A 5,993-nucleotide genomic window follows, 5' to 3' on the forward strand; every position below is an offset into this window, starting at 1 on the left:
TGCACTAACTGATCTTGGAACGAAATTGCTGTGATCCTCTCCTGGCAAGATTTTCAACTCTTTGAATACTTTCCACATTTGAAGAATCTTTGTCACTGAGGGTAAATGGATTTCACATTGTTTGGAAATGAACTTATAACCCTTCCGGGATTGGTGAACAACAACAATTGCTTTTTGAAGATTATTACAGAGGTCTTTTCTCCTGGGAATTGTGGTAACACACACCTGAATACTGGTGACTGATTATTTATTTGGCCATCTTGACATTTATGCAGCCACTCTAGTTTCTTCTACCATGTTGAACCAAACTTAGACTTTATATTTTCCAGAGCTTTCCTAAAATCATTGTTCCTGAAAGTGTATATGAGTGGGTTTAGCAATGGGGTTACTGAAGTGTAAAACAGAGAGAGCACCTTACTTACAATGTATAGTTGGCCTCTCACTGGAAACATATACACAATGATTAGAGTCCCGTAGAAAACAGATACCACAATTAAGTGAGAGCTGCAGGTGGCAAAGGCCTTCTGCCTCCCTATGCCTGATGGGATCTTGAGGATGGTTAAAACAATGCAGACATATGATATAACAATTATTACAAATGGAGCACTGATACAAGTGAAAGCAAATATGGTGGTTTGAACGTTAATCCATGAGGTATCTGAGCAAGACAGTTAAAGCATGGGTTCCAAGTCACAGTAGAAGTGGTCTATCACATTTGGTCCACAGAAATGCAAACTACACATAATTATAAAACCGAGTAGCATACTATTGAAGCCAAATATCCAAATGATAAGCACTGCTTTCTTACAAAACATTTGGTTTATGACAGAGTTGTAATGCAAGGGCTTGCAGATTGCCACGTAACGATCATAGGACATCACCGTTAGCAGAAGACACTCCAAAACCTCAGCAGATGCAAAGAAGGAAAATTGGAAGATACACCCAATAAGAGACATGGTGCACCCATCATTTAGTACAATATAAAGCAGGTTGGGAACAATATCTGTAGCCACTATTACGTCCAACAACGATAGCTGAATTATGAAGATATACATGGGAGAGTGAAGGTTTTTACTCAACAGAATTAAAACAATAATAAGAACGTTACCTGACACAGTCATAACATAAATGATAAAAAGGAAAATAAATGACAGAACTCTGATGTTTCTGAAGTATGGAAAGCCTAGAAGAATAACAAATGTGACATTGTGGTAGACTACCTGATGAAATAACGTTAAACATAGGACCGTTAATGTAAATTAAAATATCACAGACATACTAAGTACCAGGGATGCTCAAAACCGAATTCGGGTGAAACCCGGTTAGTAGCTATCCGGATTTCACCTCTAATTACAATCAGCTTTGTGGGCTAGGCAGGGGGGGGCGGGGTCAATCTTACCTTCTTCGGTCCATCCCTTGGCGCCTCCCATGATGCGGTCCATGCGGCGGTCACGTGCCTATACACTTCCTCCTTCAAAGCAGAAGGAGGAAGTGTTTGTACTCACGTGACCGCCGTGTGGACCACACCGAGGGACGGACCAAAGAAAACGTCAGAGAGGTAAGATTGACCCCCCCGCTCTGTCCGCACAGCTGATTGAAATTAGAAGGGTAAAAACCGGATAGCTACTATTCGGGTTTCACCCGAATTTGGTTTTGCGCATCCCTGCTAAGTACCACTTTACTTACCAAAATCTTGTTTTAAGTAATGAAAGTACATTTATCCTTACATATATAACAGCACCAGACCCTATTAATTAATCTGACTCCAAGGATTTAGAACAACAACAACAATGAAACATTTGTAAAGTGGTTTTCTCCCGTAGGACACAAAGCGCATAAGCTTGTCTCAGATCAGTACATAGTGATGTGTACAGGAGAAATGTTATGTGATCATAAATGCCGGACTAAGCAGTAGGGCTTTTCAGTTTTAATTTAAATGTGCCCAGATTTGGAGCCAGGGATGCTCACCGAGGTTAATCACAACTAATTACTTGTGATTCAAATAAGGGTTAATTGCTGCAGGTGCGGGGCTGGATGCAGCGGGGTTAATTACCCATAATACCGCCGTCCGCCCTGCGCGTCAAAAAGATTGCAAGTGTCCTATTAGTTGCATTGCAAGCCTTGCTGTGGTGCACTTCCTCCTTCAAGTCGGAAGAAGGAAGTGCGCCATAGTGAGGCTTGCAACTCAACTAATAGGACACTTGCAATCTCGTTGACGCGCAGGGCGGACAGCAGCATTATGGGTAATTAACCCTGCCGCATTCAGCCCCACACCTGCAGCAATTAATTAATCAGTCGGGATTACTCGTGATTAACCTCGGTGAGCATCCCTGGTTGGAGCGTAGTGGTGCTCGTAATGGGTTAATTACGATTATGCAAAATTTCATGTAATTTTTCACAATGATGTATTACATACAACATGCTACTTTTGCAAGTTATAATTATGCCTGTAATTATGCAATTACAGGTAATTTTCATTAAACGTGTAAAAATATTTGCATCTGTTCGCCAGTGTACTGCACATATGTGGCTATTCGTTAAAGGGACACTTAAGCCAGAAAAAAAAGAGTTTTACTCACCTGGGGCTTCTACCAACCCCCTGCAGCAGTCCTGTGCCCTCGCAGCCACTCACTAATCCTCTGGTCCCATGCCGCCAGCTAGTTCTGCTTCTACCAGCCCCCTGCAGCAGTCCTGTGCCCTCGCAGCCACTCACTAATCCTCTGGTCCCCCGCTGCCAGCTAGTTTCGTTTTTTACCAACAGGCCCATCAGGACTGGCCACGCGTAGCCTTTTCCGCATTCCCGACTGTAATTAGCGCTATTGCGGGCCGCAACACGTACAAAAATATGCGTTGCCGCATATCTATGCGTTCGTAATGCGGCAACGCGTATTTTTGGCCGCAACAGCGCTAATTACAGTCGGTAATGCGAAAAAAGCTACGCGTGGCCAGTCCTGACGGGCCTGTCGGCAAAAATGAAACTAGCTGGCAGCGGGGGACCAGAGGATTAGTGAGTGGCTGCGAGGGCACAGGACTGCTGCAGGGGGCTGGTAGAAGCCCCAGGTGAGTAAAACGCATTTTTATTTTCTGACTTAAGGTTCACTTTAAATATTCAATGTGGAAAAGGAATTTGTATGCAAAAAAAATTGCATTCGTCAGCCAGTATACTGCAAACACATTGGGTATTTAAATATTCAATGCGAAAAAGCCAATTGTATATTTAAAATTATAGGTAAATTATGCTATTATGCAGGAGTCGGGACCCCCCAGAAAAATAAACCCTACAGCACCTTTTGAACTGGAGCCCCTTGTCCAGCACTGCCAGATGTCAGCAATCGGGATCCTCAGCAGTGTCAGCCATCACTGCAGGTTTATTTCATAAAGAACTAGGTCATCACGGCTGAACTTTCGCCCCCCCCGTATGTCTCCTTAGGGATGACAGATGATTGCCAAGTGTGACTGGTGGAGCCGTAGTATGGCAGCCTCGGCTCTTGGACATTATCTCCCCCACACTTCCAGAGCCAAAACCAATTCCTAGTACAACTCCCCATTTGTACTTGGTGAAGTAAATGTTTCTGATTCTCAATTACGGTTAGTGATTACATTTCCATGCAAAATAATTTAAGCGTAATCCACAAATTTAGCATTATGATTATAATGCATAATTTTGAATTATGATGCATAATTATGCAAAGGCATAATTTCTGCCCACCACTATTGGAGCTATCTTAATTAAGTTTTGCAAGCAATCCACAGGGTAGAGGCAGCATGCCAGAAAGCTCTGGCTCCAAAGATTTTAAATTGGACTCTGGGGCTAGTCAAGTTATTGGATATTATCCTTTTGATCTGAGATTATGGGTGGTGTGACACAGTTGCAACATATCATTCAGGCATCCAGGGCCTAGGTCATGTAGGGATTTGAAGGTTAGCATGCCAATTTTGATAAGGATTCCCTTTTTTTGTGTACTGTGTAGTGGGCAAAGGATTGGCGTTATGTGGCAATGGCGGGGTTGGCTTGTTAACAGTCTTGCGGCAGCATTCTGTACTAGCTGCAGACAGTATAAGTCTTAATTTGGAAGGCCTGCATAGAGGGCATTGCAATAGCCCAGCCGTGATGTGATGGTGTGAACTAGGGTTGGAAGATCCTCTGAGGGAATGAAGTGATTTTGCAATATTCCTTAGGTGAAAGAAGAAATGTTTCACCACAGCTGAGATTTGATGCCTGAAGTTTAATTCCCCATCAATCAGTAAACACAAGCTGCGCACAATGTTAGAGCCAGTAAGGTCTGAGTTCCCTAACCTCAGTGGTGTTTACTGTGTCTGGAGTGGCTTTGCTGTTAGGCGCTGTCCTCTGATGACAAGAACATCAGTTTTGTTAGCATTTACTTTAAGCCAGTTTTCATTCATCCATTTCTGAAGCTCAGCTAAGCATGTGTTTATTGTTGGGATGGGGTCAGTCATGTCGGGTTTGAATGACATATAAAGCTGGGTGTCATCAGCATAGTAGTGGTATATCAGACCATGTCTTTGGATGATTTTCCCTACTGACAGCATGTATATAGTAAACAATAAAGTGGATACTATTGAGTACAGAGGCACACCATATTTTAGTGGTACAGGGTCGTTGGACTGGAGAGGCCCCAAGGCTACCCTTTGTGTCCTGCTAGCCAGGAAGGAAGAGAACCATTGGAAGGCTAAACCATCAATGCCACAGTATTCTTGCAATCTTTTAAGCAAGATTTCATGGTCAACTATAACACTACTATTAAAGCTGATAAGAGATAAAGCAGTAACAGGATGGAACACTCGCCTCTGTTTCTGGCCATGAGCAGGTCATTGCAGATGACAAGCACCGTTTCACAGCTGTGGTGCTTCTTGATGCCAAATTGTAGGGGGTCAACAATGTTATTCGTTGAGAGCCTGGCTTTAAGTTGGAGGTATGCAGTCTTCTCAATAACTTTTCCCAGTGATCTTACTGGGCATGTGTACGTACATTCCTATGCATAACATTTGAGAACAAAAACAGAACAATTGGGCAACAATAGACTGCTACATTCATCTCACTTTGCTACTGGCTGCTATGCACGTTGTAATACAATCCTTGTGCTAACACCTTGTGAAGTGAGCAAATATCTGAAGGTCACCTTAAAAAAATGTAACAGCCTTATCCCAGTGCAAGTACCCCATAATATGACCACCACACTTATTGTGAAACATGGACCACTGGAAAAGGATAATTGCATGTGTGGGGCGGGAAGGGGGGGGGGTTTGCAGGTGAAGAAAGTTGGATTACTCTTTCTCATCTTGTAAGCTACCTCAAGTTTTGTTTGTGATACCAGGTCTCAGGCATAATCCCCAAATAGTATTTAAATAATTTTGCAATGCTTTCCTTCCACAGAAATACATTGTACCCCCCCAAAAAAAAAAAAAAGTATTGTAGTATTTTTCCATTTTATTTTCCGACTCATAAATATCCTTCAAAACTCAGCTCCATAGGATTCAGCTTGGTTTGCTAGAAATCTTTTAACTTTGCAGGATTCTGGCCTGGTGAACTACATCACAAGAAGTTTGTGCATCACCATCTAAGAATGCTTCTTTACATCCCCTTGCTAAGAACTTCTCCATTTGTTTTATGGTGTTTTCACAAAGGATCTTTGATAACTGCAATGCTGTTTTAATTATACAGAAAAAAACAAAACAAAAACAAAAAACAGGTGTATTGTGAAGTTATTAATGGGAGGTTTAGAGTTAGAAGTGTTGCTCCTTAAGGGAGCAGAGACCACTGGTACAATAACGACAAAATACCGATTGAATCACCACATAAATCCACCGCAACCGCCATCACCGTCGCATGCCAGGATCCTCAGGACATCCACTCTGCCGTGTCTTTGACGGCAGAGTCATGTGAGCCCGTCAGTAGCCACTTTCATTGGCTCCTGACCATGTCTATCAATGTAATCCAATGGGAGTTGCTTACATTGATAGACACGGCCAGG

General features: G+C 42.6%; 1 pseudogene; it reads right to left on the reverse strand.

The window, feature by feature from the left end:
* Positions 1 to 290: 290 nt before the first annotated feature.
* Positions 291 to 1,442, reverse strand: LOC137561898 (olfactory receptor 11A1-like; annotated as a pseudogene).
* Positions 1,443 to 5,993: the final 4,551 nt, after the last annotated feature.

The sequence above is a fragment of the Hyperolius riggenbachi genome, chromosome 3, assembly GCF_040937935.1.
Source record: "Hyperolius riggenbachi isolate aHypRig1 chromosome 3, aHypRig1.pri, whole genome shotgun sequence".
Taxonomy (NCBI): Eukaryota; Metazoa; Chordata; class Amphibia; order Anura; family Hyperoliidae; genus Hyperolius; species Hyperolius riggenbachi.